The sequence below is a fragment of the Microtus pennsylvanicus genome, chromosome 1 (genome assembly GCF_037038515.1).
Source record: "Microtus pennsylvanicus isolate mMicPen1 chromosome 1, mMicPen1.hap1, whole genome shotgun sequence".
NCBI classification, from domain to species: domain Eukaryota; kingdom Metazoa; phylum Chordata; class Mammalia; order Rodentia; family Cricetidae; genus Microtus; species Microtus pennsylvanicus.
In genome coordinates, this window is record NC_134579.1 from 149385900 (window position 1) to 149407475 (window position 21576).

At 42.0% G+C, this 21576-nt stretch overlaps 3 pseudogenes; 2 read left to right on the forward strand and 1 right to left on the reverse strand.

Moving 5' to 3' along the window:
* LOC142837495 (uncharacterized) overlaps window positions 1–21160 on the forward strand; it is a 34898-nt pseudogene extending 13738 nt beyond the window's left edge.
* LOC142837501 (ubiquitin carboxyl-terminal hydrolase 29-like) lies at window positions 830–11529 on the reverse strand (annotated as a pseudogene).
* Window positions 14356–15764, forward strand: LOC142837508 (ubiquitin carboxyl-terminal hydrolase 29-like; annotated as a pseudogene).
* Window positions 21161–21576: the final 416 nt, after the last annotated feature.

Genomic DNA, 21576 nt, shown 5'->3' on the forward strand with positions numbered 1-21576 from the left:
AGGCTGAGAAAAGATCTGTGTTCTTCTCCTCTTGTGATATGTTCAGTAACTTCCACTCTGATTTTTTTTCAACAGCCACTCAAATCTCGTTTCGCAATGAAAAAAAAAGCTGCATCCAGTGTGAAGCAAGCTTTCCTGACTCAAGGCCTCTGGTCATGAACACATAGACATCACTGTTCAGGAGCCAAGCCTGACTTTGAAAGTCATACACATTGCTTACATAATGGCCTGAATCCTGGAACCTTCCAAAAAAGCTGACAATATTGACAAGCCTGTAGCTCTGAGGATCAACCCCCAATGCCACATTTTGAATTGTAAAGAGAATCCTCTGTGTTGCTACTTCTGGTTCCATTGTTACTTTCGGGATTCCCCGATGCACCAAGGGAATTTTTTTTATCTTTCTGATCTCTCAATTCTGAACACATGATGAGATCCTTCTCTGCCTTCCTGAGTACCTCAAACACTTTGACATGATGCCTGAACAAGCAATTCATTGTGGACTCTATTCCCATGATTCTGCTGGAGCTGTTCAGCCATTTCTTGAGATCCTCCCAGAGTCTCTTGTTCTTTAGGATCACACAAAGAATTGAACTTCTCAACGATAATGTGATGATGTGACTTTCCACATACAATAATTTTCTCATGCTTCTTAAGTTCTGAATTCTTGGAGACCTGTTGAAGACTCTGTAAGACCTGGGACTTGGATGCTGGTATGTTCAGATTGTTGGGTCCAGTGCTAGTGATGTCATACACATTGCTTACATCCTGTCTTTACTCGCTGTCTGGCTCCACTTTAGGACCATTTTCAAGACCTGTCAGCCACTGCTCCTCAACTGGGTCCACATATATCCTGTACTCTAGCATTTTTATTGGATCCAACCTGTGGGACTGTGAAATCAATGAAGTCTGAAGCCACCCTCTTAGCTGGTATCGACTGGCTGAGGATGTCAGGCATCATCTCTTCAGAGACATTTGGGACATCATAGGTCTCATGAGAGGCCTGACTGGTCAAGGGAAATGGTGGCTTTGTGTTTTCATTGCAATGGGAAGAGACATCCAGATACTTTGAAATCTCAACTGGCTGCTGGCTCTTCACTAACAATCTGTTAGCAGTAAAGTGATAGCGTTTCAGATGAAGGATAAGGACCCTTGGGAGTCTCCTCAAAGTGTATCTGAGCACAGAATTCTTGTTCTGGCATTTCTCACAATTGCGCTCAATTTTTTCCGGTGTAAAGAAAAGATCACGTGACTTTTGAATCAACAGGGTGTTCTTTTGATCCTTGGTGCAGGTCAACAGAGTGGTAATTACTCACTTCAGTGTTGAAGGTCGCCTCACTACAGGCTTCACAAACAATAGAGCTATCCAGCTCTGTTTCAAAATTGGCACCTACAGGAAAAACAAACCTTTGGTGGTGGCATTCCAGGTGTGTGCTGGTGGAGATGATTTCTCAACTTTGTCTTCCCTATCAGTACTAAACATGGCTTTTAGGTTTTCCACATTCAGGTTCATCTGATCTAAGCACTGACTTAAAGATCCATGGGCATCATTTTGTTCATTGCCCAAGAATGTGTCTGCAACAGTGGAAATGTTTTTTTTTTCACATTTATGAGTAATTGTCCCTTGATCTCTACATCTGTCTTTCAAGACAAGAAGTTGGCTTAAGGGCTTGATGAGATCATCACAGGAAAACTTTCTCCCATGGGATACCTTGTGTGAGCAAGTCCTTTGCGAAGGTTGGGATCCCAAAGACAGATTGTAAGATGGAATTCATGTAGCAGGTGTTTTCTAAACTGGGGAAGCCTTCATGTGTCAGTTGCTCTGTACAGTGTCAAGAAGAGTCTGCACATTGTTATGTTTTGGTCTGCTGGCTATGATGTGATCCATTTGGAAAAACTGTACCATCTAGGTTAGCCTTCCCGCCGGAGTTGGGATTAAACGAAGGCTCAATTTCCAATTGTTATACTTGTCCTGATTCCTTAAATCAGTCAGTTTCTCTCCTTTGCTGCTTTTACTCCTGGAGTTGTAGCTCTTGGTTTTCTTTTTTGGTTTACAGTTATTTTCTTTGAGAAAGCCCTCAATTTCTACACTGGAATTGCTTCTCTTTCTATTTTTGCTTTGTCTTTTATTCTCTTTTCCAACATGACTACTGGGGGAGTTTGACACTGAAAGTGACATCTTCATTGCGAGTGGTGTCTCACTTTCTTGTGTAGCATGCAAAGATCCACAGCTGGCTCCTGGTGCTTCCTGCAAAATGGACTGCTGCTTTCAAAAACACGCTGATTCTTCTCTGGTTCCTCGAGTTGTTGGGATTCAGATGGATCAACAGAATCCAGGACAGACTTCAATGGTTCAACATCAGTGGAGGATAACATGTCGATGAGTAAGGACGTGTCATCTTTCAGAGTTAAATGCAGACGATGCAGTCCAGTCTCTCAATAACTAACCACTATGCCTGCAATGTTATTACTCAGCAGAAAACACCTTCTTCCTTCCAACTTGACAAATAGTAGAAGACATTGGCTTAAAAATCAAGCGAACCATTCAGGGTAAGTAAACATGATTATGGAGATTTAATGAGAGTGCTTATTTAGCATGCTCAAGTTTCTCAATTCAATCCCAACACTGAAAGAAAATATTAAATCCCAAAACCTCCTTGTAAAGTCTTTACTTGTGTTGTCCGTGTCCCTAACAATTCTATACAATTGCAGGGAACTGTGATTTATGTCTGCAATGCATGGCCTAGTGGTAAAGATGGCAATTTCTGAGAACCAGTCTTTCAAACACTCTGGAACTTCTTAGAACAAACTGGAAGCCATAATGTGTACACGGAGGACCTGGTGCAGACCTGTGAAGGCCTTGAGTTTGCTGCCTCAGTCTTTGTGAGTTCATATGAGCTTTGATCCTGTTGATTTTGATGGCCTTGTTTGCTTGGTGTTCTCCATCCCCTCTGGGTCTTAACACTCTTTCCTCTTGATCTTCTGAAGGGTTCCCTGAGCTCTGAAGGGATCATCCCATTTGAGGTTGAGTGTTCCATCTTGTGAAGTCAAAGAAGTTATTGTTCTGTTACTCCCACAAGCTTGGTTCCACCTATGCCCTAGCATATTTTGCAAATAGGACAGATTGTAGGTCATAGGTTTTGTGGTTGGGTTTGGGTTTATGCCTCCTCTGATATCAGAGTACCTTCTTGTACCAAAGACCCTGGAAGGTAGGGGTTCAAGACTCTATGTAGGCACCAACTTGACTTCTCCATGCTCAGTGAGCTGCATAGGTGCTGTCTTCAGCAATATGGCCACGCTGACAGTTAGTGAAGAGCAAGCTATAGCCTCGGTTACAGCCTGGTTATTTGGGAATTCCCATTGGACCCCTTTGGACAATGGCTCAATTAGATGTGATCTAATCCTACTAGTAGAAGGGACCCTCATTATTAGGCAATTTAATCTAGATTGCCTTCATATATGTATCTATTTTATGGTTTCTACTGCATTAGGTTTTTATATGACCCCTCAAATGTTCGTTGATATTAGCTGTCTCTCCCCTTATTCTACCCCAAACTCAGTTTTCCCTCCCCTTCTCCACTTGACCGTTTCATTCCACCCCTTTTCATCTCTATTTTATTTCCTTTTCTATTAATATGTTCTCTCAGGTCCTTACTCCATACCTAACTACTGAGTTAACGGCTAATACCCACATATAAGTGAATACATACAATATTTGTTTTTCTGGGTCTGGTTTACCTCATTGAAGATGATTTTTTTTTTTAGTTCCATCAATTAGCCTGCAAATTTCAGTGTCTTTTTTTCTTTCCTTTTAGATACAGGGTTTTTCGGTGTAGCGTTGTCTGTCCTGGAACTCACTTTATAGACCAGGCTAACCTTAAATCGCAGATCCACCTGCTTCTGCCTCCCCAGGTCTGAGCAGAAAAGCACACACTACCACTGCCTGGCTGATGCCATTTTGTTCTAACAGTCGAATAATATTCCATTGTGTAAAAATAACATTCTTTACTTTTTCTTCTATTTTTCTGATTTTTCAGGACAGGGCTTCTGTTTAACCCTGCTGTCCTGGAACTTGCTCTGTAGACCAAGCTAATTTCAAACTCAGATCCACCTTTCTATGCTCGTCCTCAACAACTGGGCTTAAATGTATGTGCCACCACCGCCCGGAGGTACCACATTTGCTTTATCCATTCTTCTGTTGAGGAACATCCAGGTTGTTTCCACTTCCTGGCTGTTGTGGACAGAGCAGTGATGAACTTGGCTGAGCAGTGTCTCTGCAGGGAGGAAGTGTCCTTTGGGCAGATGCCCAAGGGTAGGATAGCAGCTGATCTTGAGGTCCATCAATTTCAGTTTTCTTGAGGAGCCACCACACTGATTTCCACAGTGGCTGCACAAGTTTGCCCTCCCACCAACAGTAAAGGAGGATTTCTTAACACCCTCTCCAGCATGAGCCATCCTGTGTTCTCCATCTTAGCCATCCCAACAGGTGTAAGATGGAATGTCAGGGTTGTTTTGATTTGCATTTCCCCGATGACTAAGATTTAAGTTTTTCTCAGCCATTTGAGTTTCCTCTTTGGAAATTACTTTTAGACCTGTACCCCAGATTTTAATTGGATTGTTTTGTTGATATCCAGCATCTTGAGTTCCTTTATTTTGGATATTAGCTCTGTATCAGTTATAAATTTGGTAAAAATATTTTTTATTTAAAAATTTTGTATGCAGTGTCCTACCTGCATGTAAGCCTGCACCCCAGAAAAGGAAAACAGATCTCATTATAGATGGTTGTGAGCCCCTATATGGCCCTGGGAATTGAATTCAAGACCTCTGAAAGAACAGGCAGTGCTCTTAACTTCTGAGCCATCTCTCCAGCCCTTGGTGAAAAAAAAAATCCTATAAAATCCTATTCTGTAGGATGCCAATTCTCATTCTCTCTCTCTCTCTCTCTCTCTCTCTCTCTCTCTCTCTCTCTCTCTCTCTCTCTCCCTCCCTCCCTCCCTCCCTCCCTCTCTCTCTCTCTCCCTCTCTCCCTCCCCCTCCCCCTTCCTTCCTTCCTTTCTTCCTCCCTCCCTCTCTTTGAGACAGAATTTGTGTAGCTTTGGCTGTCCTGGAACTCTTTTGTAGACTAGTGAACATCGAACTTGCAGAGATCCTACTGCCTCTGCCTTCCTAGTGCTGAAATTGAAGGCAAGCACTAACGCCCTATGACTTTTTCTCCCTTTTCTCCCTTTCATACCAGCCAGGCTTGCCTGGAACTCACTGAGCTCTGCCTGCTGGCCTCTAAATACTGAATTAGGAGATTAAAGGCACAGGCCACCCCACCCAATTTAGATTTTTATTTTGTACAACTGTGAGCATATGCCTTGTTCCTTCAAAAGGCACTGGACTCCAGAGAGCTGGAGTTCCAGACCATTGTGAAGCATCACACACCCTGTTGTTGTGCCCACAACATGGGACCCCCAGATGTGACCACCACAGAGCTGGTATCTGGTGAAAACACACTGGGTGTTATTGGTTATAGCCAACTCGGACCATAATCAAACCCCCAGCTTCAGCAGGTAGGGGAAAGCAACCTGGAGGCTTCAGGGTAAGGGGATTTTAAAGGGGAAAACCACAAGGCAGGAGGGCACAAGCCTTGGCATTTCTGCACTGGGTAAAAGTATACAACTTTTGAATTCATTGGTTGGGTTTATAGGGAGATTTCAAAACAAGGACTGTCAGCAGACAACAGTTTCAAAACGGCAGTTAGTCAGATATCTACAAGGACGTTTGAAGCAAGCAGATGTTGTTTGGACAGCATGGTGGGTCACTGTGATCAAGGCAGGCACGGTGTCTTCAAAATGTTTATGACTTTTGCTGAGCTGCATTCACCCCTATTAGTTCCTGTCTGAAGTGGATTTCTATCTCAAAATGGGGTTTGTTCTGCTCCTTCACCCTTAACGTGGATGCTGGGACCTCAACACCGGGGTCCTCTGAAAGAGCTGCAAGTGCTCTTAAACACTGAGTCATGTCTCAGGCTCCTTTTCTATTTTTTTCCTCTACCTAATCCCTTTTCCTAAGCAATGAGGACATTAAAAGTGGGTATGTTTTTTTTTTCTTAGGATGGTTTAAATTAAGCTACATTTCTGTGCCCAACCCTTTAGTTAACAGCCTGCAGCAGGATCCTGAGCAGCCGTCTACAGCTGTGGCATTCCTGAGTAGGCCTGGGTAAGTAAAACATTGTTTCCTTTCAGTTGTATTACTAACTATATATATTTGATATAGGAAGGCCCAGTGTGAACAGGTTCTCTGGGACCCCCTAGAAAGAAAAGGTGAAATAAACAACCAGGAAAGAGCAAACTAAATATGGACTAGGGGAGGCTACAATATAGTTCCATTGGTAGACCATTCCCAGAATGATCAATGTCCATGGCTTGGTACCCACTCAGGCACAAGCTGAGCACGGTGGGACACTCCTGTAATTCCGGCACCCTACATGTGGTGGATCAAGAGGATAAGAGTTTGGAGTCATCCTTAACTACATATCGAATCTGAGCCTATTCCTGGGTTATTAAACCTTTTCTCATGAAAAGAAAATTTTAAAAATTAGTATATAGTTGTCATGTTGAAGTCCATAACATTCTACATTTCATAGAGGTATATAATGTACTCAAGTCATTTTCCCCCATTTATCTTTTTTTGTTTGAGAACATCAGACAAGCATGTAACATATTTTGATAAAATCCACCCCAGTTTCCCTTTCCTCCAATTCTGCCCCTGACCTCCCTACGATTTCTCTTTCCCAAGTGTATGTGTACTTTAAGAAAAACAAGCCCACCATTGGCCTGCATTTTCTGTCGCAACAAGGTTGTCCCTCTCTCTCGCTTGAGAGTCTCTTCAAGGCCCTATTTATTTAATTCAATGCCCCTTTAAAAATGTAGATTCTGCATGTGCAAGAGTATATGAAATATTTATCTTATGAAATCTGGCTCATTTTTGCATGAAATGATTTCCATTCAAATTTTCTTGCAAGTAATGCAATTTTGTTCCTCTTTTTTACTGAACCAAAGTCTGATGTGTACATATACATTCATATGAATTTATATTCATTCACTTGTAGTTGAATTGTTTATCATAAAAAATCATAAATGTTCAGGCCCCATGTTGTAGCCTGATATTGATTCCTTTGGATAAATACTTAGAATCATAGCAAGATCAAAGTGTAGCTCTGTTTTTTAAGATTTTCCCCCTTTTTTATCCTGATATTGATTGTACCCTGATATTGATTACTTTGGATAAATACTTAGAATCATAGCAAGATCAAAGTGTAGCTCTGTTTTTTAAGATTTTCCCCCCTTTTTTATCCTGATATTGATTGTATCCTGATATTGATTGCTTTGGATAAATACTTAGAATCATAGCAAGATCAAAGTGTAGCTTTGTTTTTTAAGATTTTACCCCCCTTTTTATCCTTTTTTTCCTTTATTGATTTTTATTGAGCTCTACATTTTTTCTCTCTGCTCCCCTCCCTGCCTCTCCCATCCCCCTTTAATCCTCTAAGGTCCCCATGCTCCCAATTTACTCAGGAGATCTTGTCTTTTTCTACTTCCCATGTAGATTAGATCTATGTAAGTCCCTCTTAGTGTCCTCATTGTTGCCTTAAGTTCTCTAGGATTGTGGTTTGTAGGCTGGCTTTCTTTGCTTTATGTTTAAAAACCACCTATGAGTGAGTACATGTGATAATTGTCTTTCTGGGTCTGGGTTACCTCACTCAAAATGTTTTCTAGATCCATCCATTTTCCTGCAAAATTCAAGATGTCGTTATTTTTTTCTGCTGTGTAGTACTCCATGGTATAAATGTACCACATTTTCCTTATTCATTCTTCGGTCAAGGGGCATTTAGGTTATTTCCAGGTTCTGGGTATGACAAACAAAGCTGCTATGAACATAGTTGAGCTCATGTCCTGTGGCATGATTGAGCATCCTTTAAATATATACCAAAAAGTGGTGTTACTGGGTCTTGAGGAAGGTTGTTTCCTAATTTTCTGAGAAATCGTCACACTGACATCCAAAGGGGCTGTACCAGCTTGCATTCCCACCAGCAATGCAGGAGTGTTCCCCTTTCCCCACAACCTCTCCAGCATAAGTTGTCTTCAGTGTTTTTGATCTTGGCCATTCTTACATGTGTAACATGGAATCTCAGAATTGTTTTGATTTGCATTTCTCTGATGACTAAGGATGTTGAACATTTCCTTAAGTGTCTTTCAGCCATTTTAGATTCCTCTGAGAGTTCTCTGTTTAGGTCTGTACTCCATTTTTTATTGGATTATTTATTCTTTTCATGACCAATTTCTTGAGTTCTTTATATATTTTGGAGATCAGATTGTATATTTTGGAGATCAGACCTCTGTGTGATATGGGGTTAGTGAAGCTCTTTTCCCATTCTGTAGGCTGTTTTGTCTTGTTGACCATGTCTTGTGCTTTACAGAAGCTTTTCAGTTTCAGGAGGTCCCATTTATTGTTTCTCTCAGTGTCTGTGCTACTGGGATTATATTTAGGAAGTGGTCTCCTGTACCAATGCGTTCAAGTATACTTCCACACTTTTTATTCTATAAGTTTCAATGTAGCTGGCTTTATGTTGAGGTCTTTGTTTCATTTGGACTTGAGTTTTGTGCATGGTGATATGGGTCTACTTTCATTCTTCTATATGTTGGTATCCAGTTATGCCAGCACCACTTGTTAAATATACTTTTTTCCATTCAATAATTTTTTGTCAAAAATTAGGTGTTCAAGGTGTATGGATTAATACCTGGTTCTTTGAATTGATTCCATTGGTCCTCCTGTCTATTCTTATACTAATACCAGGCTGTTTTCAATGCTATAGCTCTGTAGGAGAGTTTTGAGTGAGGGATTGTGATGCCTCCAGAAGTTCTTTTATTGTACAGGATTGTTTTGGCTATTCTGGGTTTTTTGCTTTTCTATATGAAGTTGAATATTGTTCTTTCAAGGTTTGTGAATTTTCCTGGGCATTGCATTGAATCTGTAGATTGCTTTTGGTAAGATTGCCATTTTTACTATGTTAATTCTGCCTACCTAAGAGCATTTTCCACTTTCTGGTTGTCTTCTTGAATTTCTTTCTTCAAAGATTTCAAGTGGAAATACAAGTCTTCCACTTGTTTGGTTAGAGCTACTCCCGAGATATTTTATGCTATTTGTGGCTATTGTGAAGGGTGTTTCTCTGTTTTCTCCCCAGCCCTTTCATCACCTGTGTCCAGGAGGGCTACTGATTTTTTGAGTTAATCTTGTATACTGCTACATTACTGAAAGTGTTTGAGTTCTAGAAGTTCCTTGGTAGAATTTTTTGGATTGCTTATATAAACTATCACATCAGCAAACAGCGAGAGTTTGACTTCTTTCTGATATGTGTCCCCTTGATCTCATTTTGGTGTCTTATTGCTCTAGCTAGGACCCCCTGAAATATATTGACTAGATATGGAGAGAGTGGACAACCTTGTCTTGTTCCTGATTTTTCAGTGGGATCGCTGTTTCTCTCCATTTAGTTTGATATTGGCTGTTGGCTTGCTGTATATTACCTTTATTATGTTTAGGTATATTTCTTGTATCTCTGTTCTCTCTAAGACCTTTATCATGAAGGTATGTTATATTTTGTCAAAGGGATGTTGTATTTTGTCAAAAGAGCATCTAATGAGATGATCATGTGGTTTTTATTTTTCAGATTATCTGGTGGATTATGCTGACTGATTTTCATATGTTGACCCATCCCTGCATCTCTGGGATGAAGCCAACTTGATCATAGTGGATGATGTTTCTGATGTGTTCTTGGATTCAATTTGCCAATATTTTATTTAGTATTTTTGCATCAATGTTCATGAGTGAGATTGGTCTGTAATTCTTTTTTAGTAATATTTATTACTTGGGTTTTTGTTGTTGTTGTTTGGTTTTTCAAGACAGATTTTTCTGTGTATACCAGGCTGACCTTGAACTCAGGGATCCACCTGCCTCTGCCTCCTAAGTGCTAGGATTAAAGGTGTGAGCCGGCATTTGAAAACAGCACAGCTTTTTTCCTGCTACAGCTGAAAACCAAAAAGCATGCATTCAGCTTTTCATCAACACCATTTAAGTGTTTCGTGGCAGGACCTCTTAAAAGAGCTGCAGGGTTTTGCAGCTAAAGCTGAGTTAGGAAGCCTATCTTAGATGAGAGTGCTTGCTTGCCTCTGGCAAGCAGAGCAGACCCAAAAAATTGCTGCTCCCAAGAAAACATTGTTTATTCTTTCCCAAGCTTTCTCAAGCTTTCTGTGGATTCAGTTATCCACATGTTGGGCAGCCATTTTGTAGAAGGAGCTGCGGGCTGCGTTCCTGCCACCTGGCTCCTAGCTGCCTGGCTAGCTTATGCCCCGAAATAACAACACACAAATTGTATTCTTTTAAACACTGCTTGGCCAATTATTTCTATCCCCTTGCTGGCTAACTTTCACATCTTGCTAACCAATTTCTAATAATCTGTGTAGCACCACGAGGTGGTGTCTTACCAGGAAGATTCTAGCATACATCCATCTTGGGCTGGAGCTTCATGTCTGCCCTGGAGAGGGGAGGCATAGTGTCTGCCTCACTTCCTCTTCCTCCCAGGATTCTGTTCTGTTTACTCCACCCACCTATGTTCTAACCTATCAGGCCAAGCAGTTTCTTTCTTTTTTTTTTTTTTTGGTTTTTCGAGACATGGTTTCTATATTAACAAATGAGAGTCCTCCATCATCCTTGCTATCACTTCCTCCTCCTTATTGGATTTTGGAATGAATATTCTGTGGTTATGTAAAATATGTACCTTGTTTGGCTTTGGTTTTTGGAGACAAGGTTTCTCGGTGTAGTCCTGGCTATTGTAGACTTCACTATATGGCCAGGCTGGCCTTGAGCTCAGATCTGCTTGCCTCTGCCTCTCCTGCTGAGCCCTTAAATTGAGGCAGGCACCACCTCCTGGCAGAAATATGGAACTTTTACCAGGAGCTCCCCATGAAAAGACTGTCTTGAGTCTCAGGTTTTGACATGGATTTTGGACTTACTGTTACCTTTACTTTGTGTGTGTCTGTCTAACATACGTGGGTGTTGCCATCAAAGACCACTTGCCAGAGTTGGTTCTCTCCCTCCATCACGCGTGTCCCAGGGATGGAACTCAGGCCTCAGGCTTGCTGGCAAGTGCCTTCACCTGCTGAGCCATCTTGGCAGCTTGGACTTTGGGTTCTTACACAGCACTGGATGTTACAGGCTGCAGAAACTTTGCAGTCTGGACTGAATGCATCTTGTGTAATTAGGTGTCTGAACACATGGGGACAGAGGAGGGAAGTTAGGGCTATAAAGTGATGTCTGGTGTCAGTTGACAAGACTTGGGATGCTCAGTGTTGCCGACACTGGGATCGAGTAGGAGGCAAGTCTCTGAGCATCCATGGGGATTACTAGCTAATAAACCTCTAGCATCTCCATGATTATCTACCCTAGGTTATGTAAGGTGGGGAAACTCACCTGGATTGTAGGTGACGCCATACCATCGAAGATGTCCTGGACTGAATAAAAACAAATTGTATTTACTATTGATTCATTTTTCTGTAGTCTTAGAATCCTATCTATAAAAAATTCAGAAAGTTCTTTTCTGCTCTGGTCTATATGGTGTTCTAATGCCCCCTTTTTGTCCTTAGGTCTGGAGGATTCCTGGTATAACTGAGGGTCAGCCTGCACCACATAATGAAAAGGAGAAAAGAACCTGAAGGTAATAAAAATGTCAAAGGCTTTGACATGGTAATGCATCCTGTAATCCCACCATGAAGGAGGCAGTTAGAAAAATTGCTTCCATTTCAAGGACAGTCTGGTCAGTCTAGTGAGTTCAGGGATCCATAACAAGATCCTTGTTTCAATAAAATAGGAGGAAACAAAGAAGGAAGAAAGATAGTACTGAGAGGAAAAGAATATAAAATAACATACAAGAAATACTGGGTCAGAGAAGTAAAGCAACAAGGCAGGGTGTTTCTGTGCACTTTAATCCCAGGAGCCAGAAGGCAGAAGGGAGGGGTAGATCTGTGAGTCTGAGGTCAGCTGTGAAAGTACTGTGACATCATCTTTCCTTCCTTGTTTTCTTTGTTTTGTTTGCAAGACAGGGTTTCTCTGTAGCTTAGCTGTCCTGGAACTCATTCTGTAGACCAGGCTACCTCAAACTCTCTGAGCTCTGCCTGCCTCTTCCTCCCAAGTGCTAAGATTAAAGGTGTGCACCACCACTGCCCAGCTAAAATTTTAATTTTTATATACTTGTGTTCTTGCACACCATAACTGGAGTGTGTAGGTCAGAAAACAGTTTGCAAGTCTCTCATTCCACGTGTGGGTGGAAGGGATCAAACTGAGGTTGTCTGTCTTGACGGCAAGCACCTTAATCCATCTTGTCCGCTGTGTTTTGTTTTGACACTGGTCTAAAGTAGCCTTGGTGGGCCTCAGGCCAACTCCTTTGTTTTTCCTACCTCTTTTCTTTGGTTTGCATTCTGTTTCTCTCTCCTCCTCCTCCTCTTTCTTTCTTTCCATTTCTTTTTTTTCATTTCTTTTCTTTTTGAGATGGTCTTCTCACTATTACTCCATCCTTGCCTCACACATATCCATCTCTTGTCCCTCATGTGCTGGAATTAAGATCATATGTAGTCACATAGATCAGAATTCTGTGTGATCCCAGGGACTGTCTAGGCTCTCCCGCATGCTGAGTGCTCTAGCCTCTGACCTATGCCTTCAGCCCCTCATATATGTACTCCATGATGTGTATCATATGACCACTGCAGGACTGTGTCTGAATCCTGAATCTGCAATGAAAAGGCCACCACCAGAGGTGACCACTCATAGCCTGGTATCTTCCTAACTATTGGATTTGCGTGAGAGACTAGATTTGAGCAGAACTTCTGTTGTCTCGGCATCATCCGCGAGACAGGAGAGCAGAGCAACCGAGGAGAGGAGACAGCACTGCCACCAGATTTTACTTAAGGCACTTGAGTTTTTGCTACTCTCACTCCAATAAAACATTCTGGAAAAGAAGTTCTAGGAACTCGGGTGAAGGTATATTTCAGTTCAGTCACAGGTTACATGTAGTCCATCATTTTGGGAAAGTCATAAGTGCAAGAACTTGAAGCAGCTGGTCCTATGACAGCCACATTAGGAGCAGAGAGGGATGCATGCATACATCTGTCCCTACCCTTATTTATGTACTTTGGTACCACAGCAGGGAAAAGTGACACACCTTTTCAAGCTGGGGCTTCCATACTCATTAGGGCAACTGTGACAATTGCCCAAGCAACATGATTGAGACAAGACCTCATTGACACTCAATTTCCAAGTGTTGGTAGATGGTAGAAAGTTGACAAAACAAGAAAGCAAACTTAACTCTGTATCTGCCAGAGAACGGACACAGCATCTATAGCTCAGTGGCTAAGAACATGTGCTTGAGCATGTAACTCAGATGGCTCAGTGGTCAGGAGCATGTGCTTGAGCATGTAACTCAGATGGCTCAGTGGTCAGGAGCATGTGCTTGAGCATGTAACTCAGATGGCTCAGCAGTCAGGAGCATGCGCTTGAGCATGTAACTCAGATGGCTCAGCAGTCAGGAGCACGCACTCCTCTAGCAGAGGACCTGAGCTCAGTACTTAGCACACAGAGGGTAGGTAAAAGCTGCTGAATTACTAGTTCTAGGGAGTGTGATGTCCTCTTCCAGACTCCACGACACTGCATTCACATATGCACAAATGCACACACATACACATAATTAAATCATTTATTATTAAAAGGATGTAAGTAACTCCAAATTTTATTGTAATCAATAAAAATTGTAAATATTAATCTAAAAATATTTCCTGTAGTATGGTACTTGAGGCGGAAAGAGAGGACTAAAAGTCAATACTGGTCACTAAAAGTTTTACACATGAATTTATGACTACATATCAAGTGACAATCTGTGTATTGTATTTTGTTTGTGTTAGATTACATTTATCTTCCTTGTGAAGAAAGAATGGCTTCTCTAAAGATACATGGTTTTGTCCAAATCTGAAGCAAGAACTACAGCAAGCATACGTCGACATCTCAATGAAAAGAAGCAGTCATCAAAACAGTAGAAAACCAGAAGGCTAATCTGATGTTTCCTTCAAGTGGGAAGAAAGGAGAAGCTTTTTTTCTGCTGGGTGATAGCATTGTAGGGGGAGCAGTTATTGAGTCTGGACTGCATCGTCTGCACGTAACTTTGAAAGATGACCCTTACTCATCGACGATACTGATACTGAATGGCTGAAGTCAATCCTGGAATCTTTTCATCCATCTGAACCCATCAACCCGAGAAACCGAAGAGGAATCATGATATTGAAAGCAGCAATCCATTTTGTAGGAAGCACGAAAAAAAAGTCAGTTTGTGGACCTTTGAATTGTACACGAGAAAGCGGTACAGCACTCCCCGTGAAGATGTCGCTTTCGGTGTCCGACTCCACCAGCAGCCATGTTGAAGAGAGCAGAACAGTGAAAAGAGGAAGAGAATAGCCGCATCCAGTCTAGAAGTGAATGAGGACATTCTCAAGAAAATAATCCCAAATCAAGAAAGAAATCCAAGAGCTATAACTCCAGGGGAAGAAAAACAAAGAAACGTGATGAAAAGGTAATGATTGGAAACTTGCACCTTCGTTCAATCCCAGCTCCTGCAGAAGCCTCACCTAGGTGACACTGTTCTTCCAACACCAACGCACTCTGATGAAAGAACTGGATCAGAGGTGAGCCAGGAGACCCCGACATATAACAATGTTCAGTCTCCTCTTACCATACACACAAAGCAACTGACACCTGAAGGCTTTCCCAATTTAGGAAGCACCTGCTACATGAATTCCACTTTACAATCTGTCTTCAGGATGTCAACCTTCAGGAAGGACTTGCTCACACAAGGTATCCCGTGGAAGAAAATTTCCTGTGCTGATCTCAAGCCCTTAAGCCAGCTTCTTGTCTTGAAAGACATCAGGGATGTAGAGATCAAGGGACAGTTACTCATAAATGTGAAGAAATCCATCTCCATGGTTGCAGACACATTCTTGGGCGATGAACAGAATGATGCCCTTGAATTTTTAGGTCAGTGTTTAGATCAGTTGAAACAATGTGGAAAACCTAAATGCCCTGTGCCTTACTGAGAGGGAAAACAGGGTAGAGGATTTTTTTCCACCCACATACGCTCGGACTGCCTCCACCAAAATGTTTGGTTGTCCTGTAAATGCTATTGAAATAGAGCTAGATATAGCTCTGTTGTTTGTGAAGCCTGTGGCGAGGCGACCCTCAACACTGAAATGAGTAATTACCTCTCCGTTGACCTGCACCAAGGGACAAAAGAACACCCTCTGTCGATTCAGAAGTCACTTGATCTTTTCTTTACACCGGAAAAAATTGAGCGCAATTGTGAGAAATGCAAGAACAAGAATTCTGTGCTCAGATACACTTTGAGGAGACTCCCAAGGGTCCTTATCCTTCATCTGAAACGCTATCACTTTACTGCTAACAGGTTGTTAGTGAAGAGCCAGCAGCCAGTTGAGATTTCAAAGTATCTGGATGTCTCTTCCCATTGCAATGAAAACACGAAGCCACCATATCCCTTGGCCAGTCAGTCCCCTCACGAGGCCTTTGGTGTCCCAAATGTCTCTGAAGAGATGATGCCTGACATCCTCAGCCAGTCGATTCCAGCTAAGAAGGTGGCTTCAGACTTCATTGATTTCACAGTCCAAAGGCTTTGATTCGGGAGAATAAGCTTCACAGTGGATCCATCATTTTTTACATGCAAAATGCGGTTTTTGAGCAACTGTTTAAAAATGCATCAGAGTGCAGGTTGCTGAGCACATCTAAAGAGGAAATTAAGAATATGGATCTTTTCTCAATGTTGCTCCATGGCTTTACATACATCTTGGAAGAATCCTAAATCTGACCATAACCAAGAATCACAGCTCAAGATGAAAACTCAGCAAACAAATGCATTGAGAGAAACCCAGATGTTCCTTATGCAGGCGAGGCACCATTCTTGCCTACAAGGCTATAGTGGTACATTTCACGGGTGTTTGGTTGGTTGGTTGGTTATTGAGTTTTGGAGACAGGGTTTCTCTTTGTAGACCTTGTTGTCCTGGAAATTACTCTGTACACCAGGCTGACTTCAAACGTGGAGATCTACTTGCCTCTGTCTCCCACGTAATGGGATCAATAGTGTGTGCCACACCACTCAGCAATGTTTTCTATATTTAATAGTTTTATTTTTATTTAATGTGCACTCATGTTCTGACTACATGTCTGTGTGAAGGTGTTGGGTTCTCTAAACCTGGAGATGCAGGCAGTTGTCAGCCGCCATGTGGGTTGTGAGAATTGAATGCAGGTCCTCTGGAAGAGCAGCAGCCTGTGCTCTTTTCCACCGAGCCATCAGCACGATGGTTTTTTTTTTTCATGTCACTTTGAACCAACACAGCAAGAAACTGGTTATAGCTCCAAAAGTTAGCTTCCAACATGGTAAGAAAGAATACTGATGAACTGAAAAGTTTGAGAAACAGTGTTTGGCATTTCTCATTTGTTAGTGTAAATAGGAATTGTTCATGTCATCTAGAGGATTTTCATTATATTGTTTGGTTTCCCTAAATTCAGAGATTTGTCAGTTTATTAAATTTGTCAGTTTAAAAACCACTGCTTTCTCTGTGTTTGTGACTCATGGCTGATGAAACTGTCTAGCTCTCAGCAAGTTGTTTGTGCTTTTTTCCTCAGAATTGCTGGGCATAATATCTGGGTTACAAGGAAATGAAATAGATCACATAGGAAATTTGCAAATTCAGAGTCCTCTAAGGGCTCAGTAGGTAAAAACACCTGCCACTAAGGCCACTGACCTAACTCTGCAAGTTGTCACCTGACCTCTTCAGGTGAATATATACGCATAAATAAGTGAACAAATTTAATAATGCTTTGAATCTCAGTCTGTAGCTCTTCCTGGCTGGAACTCTTTGTAGATCAGGCTACCCTCAAACTCAGATTTGACCAGATCCTGCCTCCCAAGTGCTGATATTTAAAGGTCTGCAACAGAATGCCTAGCAAAATAAAAATTTAAAGCATCCTTAGAAAAATTAAGTGCCAAATGTACTTGTTGGATTTAAATCCAGATTGATGTGAGAAAATGGGGTGATTCAAGGGACAGAAGGTCTGAGATGGGGGGTCCTTCATGTGAGAGTTTCATGTATTAACATGAATAGCCTGGTAGGGTTCTGAGGAGAGAACCTTCAGTTCTTAAAACCAAGAAAGGTCCCCTTAATTCCCAAGGGCAGGAAGAGACCCTGTGCCATGAAGCAGCAAGCACACTTCATGCATAGCCCATGGGCCGTTCTTGCTTACAGCCAGTTGACCCTGATTTCTGGGCAGCAAGGGGAAAGGAAAAGCAGCTGGGGTTGCTGGTTACAAGATCTGTAGCCTTGTCTGAGACAAGCACACTACATCTAACAGTGTTTCAAATATTAAAAAAAAAAAAAAAACAGAGCCTGTTGAATTAGGAGCAGCGGGGCTGCATCCCGCCACCCGGCTAGCTTTACCCAAAATAATTACACAGAAACTGCATTCTTTTAAACACTGCCTGGCCCATTAGTTCCAGCCTCTTATTGGTTAGCTCTTACATATTGATCTAACCCATTTCTAATCTGTATAGCCCACGAGGTGGCTTACCAGGGACGATCTTAACCTGCAGCTGTGTTGGGTGGAAGAATCATGGCGACTGCCTGGCTTCTTTCTCCCAGCCTTCTGTTCTGTTTACTCTGCCTACCTAATTCTGTCCTATCAGGCCAAGCAGTTTTCTTTATTAGTTAACCAATGAAAGCAACAGATAAGGTACAAGACCCACCTCCATCAAGAGCCACTTTCAAGGGTCCACAGAGATGATTCAGAATGTCAGAGCACTTGCTGTACAAACATGAGGACCCGAGTTCAAATCCCCAGCACCCACTTAAGTTGGTCATAGCCACATATGCCTGTGACACTAGCCCTAGAGAGCTCACAGGAGGATTCCAGAGGTCACTAACCAACAAAGCAAAATAGTGTAAGGTTCAGTGTGGGGCATTCACCAGAGACGACTACATGGACATTGGCTGAAGCCAATATAAAGTCTTTATTAGCTGATTGGGGACTTTACTGGGTGTTCAGGATGCCATTGTAGGCCTGAGCGTTTCTTAGGATGAGCTTTTAAGCACAGAAACCATGTCCTGGGTTCACACACTTCAGTTAACAAGAATAGTTAGAAGCAGAACTACAAACACCAAAAAGCATAGGTAGTAAGGACATTTAGAAACTTCCCCATGACTATGGATTTTGATAGCTTAGTGTAGACATCAAAAAGCCCTGTGCACACAGATGAGCACTGGAGAAGCCAGACAATTAAACACCCAGCTTACCTCTTCAGTGGAATGAGGGGCACAGCTGCTCTTCCTGGCACGCTGGGAATGATGCCGTTTTACAACCTGGTGATCCTTGACTGATGAGGCAGGCTCTGCCCTGATCTCCCAGAATTTAGGTTTTTACTTATCCAGGAGCTTTCCCCCTAAATCTTGAGCATCACTTTTAGACACGAGCAACCCCTCATAGGAGTGAAGTCACAAGTGCTTCACAACAGCCTAAGTGACTTCTTTTTTTCCTTTTTTTTCTGTTTATTTATTTATTAAAGATTTCTGTTTCTTCCCCGCCACCACCTCCCATTTCCCTCCCCCTTCCCCAATCAAGTCCCCCTCCCTCGTCAGTCCAAAGAGCTATCAGGGTTCCCTGCCCTGTGGGAAGGCCAAGGACCACCCACCTCCATCCAGGTCTAGTAAGGTGAGCATCTAAACTGCCTAGGCTCCCACAAAGCCAGTATGTGCAGTAGGAAGCCTAAGTGACTTCTATGTGCTCTGAGAGCCGTGACAAGCCTGACACACACAAGTGATATGCTCACCTCAACCAAGACCACAAATCTTCAGCACTGTCTGAGTCAGCAGTACCCATTCTTGGGAAAGTCAGATGAACTTTGCCAGGAATTTCTTATTCTTAACACCATTATTGGGTTTTAAGACAGAGTTTCTCTGTAGCTTTGGAGCCTGTCCTCTGTAGACCAGTCTGGATGTGCGCTCAAAGAGATCCTCCTGCCTCTGCCTCCTGAATGCCAGGACTAAAGGCCTGTGCCACCACTACCCGCAAGGGGTTTCAATGTAAACATGCCATATATTGTTGTGCTCTTGGGGCTGAGCTAATGGTTATCTTAATACTTCTCAAATGACTAAAGTAAAATGATCTGGGCCAGACTGGAGTAGGCCTGGTGAAGCACACATTACAATAAAACTGGCCTCATCGAGTTTCCTTCATGTCTCTCCATGGACTCCTCTCTCCCTGCCTGCTGTGGATTCCCCACAGGTGAGGTCTTTGGTTTTCACTTTCGGCCAGTTGTGCTGTTCTCTTCCTGAGTTTACAGCCTGAATGGCATGTCCATCCTGGAGTTAGTAGTGCTGTGGTTTGAGAGCCTACAAAGGTCTCGATCCCTGTTACACATTGAGATTGTGTTTTTCAAAAAAAAAAAGTGGAAAGAGAACAAAAACCCACTACACGTCATCCGGCCTTTACACAAGCAGGCACACATGTGCAAACACCACAAAAATGAGATTTTCCAAACTGCGCTTTTGGGCTGAAGGATTAAGATCACTTGCTTCTTTCAGAGGACAGGTTCAATGCCCAGGACCCACATGATGGCTTACACTATCTGTGACTCGAATCCAGAGGATCAAATACCCTCTTCTGCCTTTGTGGTATTCAGTCAAAACACCTATATGCATAAAACACATAACCTGTTGCTAACTTTAAACGGTTTATAAAATACCCACTATTATACAATGTATGAACATTTATAAAAGCTAAGATTTTGAGGGTGTTAAAAAACATCAAAATCCTGGTAACATATAAAATATGCAGCAAAATTAAGTGAGGGTTTTTCGGGAAAAAAGATATTGCTTTAGAACAGTGAGACTCAACCTGTTGTGATTCATAATGGCTGCCAAATTACAGTTAGGGAGTAGCAATGAAAGTAATTTTATGACAGATCACCACAACATGAGGACCTATATTAAAGGGTTGTAGCATTAGGAAGGTTAAGAATCTGTGGTCCAAAACATACTTACAATATAAACATAATTCCTTTTTGCATGTAAAAGAAGGAAAAAATTATACTTTTTATTTCTATATTTTATATGAGTGCTCTGTCTTCATGCATACCAGAAAAATGAATCAGATTCCATTACAGATGGTTATGAGCCACCATGTGGGTGATGGGAATCAAACTTAGGACCTATAAAAGCGCTGTCATGGAGTCTTAAGTGCTGAGTCTTCTCTCCAGTCCCCTCAAAAAATATTTTTAAATATTAGGAAACCGGTGAAATATCTCCCTTGGTAGAGTGCTCACCTAACAAACAGGAAGGCCTCGATTCACCGTGACCACTACAAAAACCAGGTATGACAAATAAGCCTGAAATCACTGAATTTAGGATTGACAAGAAAAATCCACAAGGACGAGAAAGCCTATGAGTGCGATGCGCGTGGAAAGTCCTTCCAGCAGAACTCAGCCTTTAGCCAGCAGGACACTCACAGGAGCAGAAGCCTCACAGATGGAAGGACTGTGCGGAATCTTTCATTTGCACGTCTGCTCTTGTGAACACCAGAGAACACACACGGGAGAGAAACCCTACAAATGTGGGCTGTGTGAAAAGGCTTTTGCCCAAGAAGCAAATGTCATTGATCATGAGAAGATCCATGCTGTGGTGAGGACTTACGAGTGTCCTCTCTGGGTCAGAGATTTTGTCCAGAAGGAAAATCTTACTCAACATAAAAAAAAATCCATACTGGAGAAAAATCTTATGAATGTAAGCTATGTTAGAAAGCCTTCTCTCTGAAGTCAAACCTTCGAGTTCATCAGAAAATTCACAGTGGAGAAGGAGCCCATGCATGAAACGAATGTGGGAAACCCTTCAGCCGCAAAGAACACCTTGATTTTCATAAAAAGCTCCACACTGGGCAAAAACCTTATAAATGCTCTGAGTGTGGAAAAGCCTTTGCTGACAAGTCTTGTCTTGACGGACACCAGAAAAGAATTCACACTAGATAGAGACTTTGAGCACTACAAAATTATGGGAAACTTCATTTATAGGATGCCATGGAACAGTCACCCCAAAAAGTGACTGCAAAATAACCTATAATTTTCAGTCTATCAAAGAGAACATCGAGGACTTAAACTCATTATGACTATCCTTTGAGGATAGGTTAAGCTAATTCATTCACAGATACTTTTTTTGTCTTTTTAAAATGTATGTGTATGTGTGTACATATGTCATACACACACACACATAGATGCCTGGGGAAGCCAAATGATGACTTCAACTCCCATGGAGTTACAGGTGGTTGTGAGCTGCCTCATTTGGGTGCAGGGAACCAACTTTATTCTTCTGGAAGAGCATCAGGTGTTCCTGAATGCTGAGTCACCTGTCTAGCCCCCTGTTTCACTTTTTAAAATTATGTATGTAT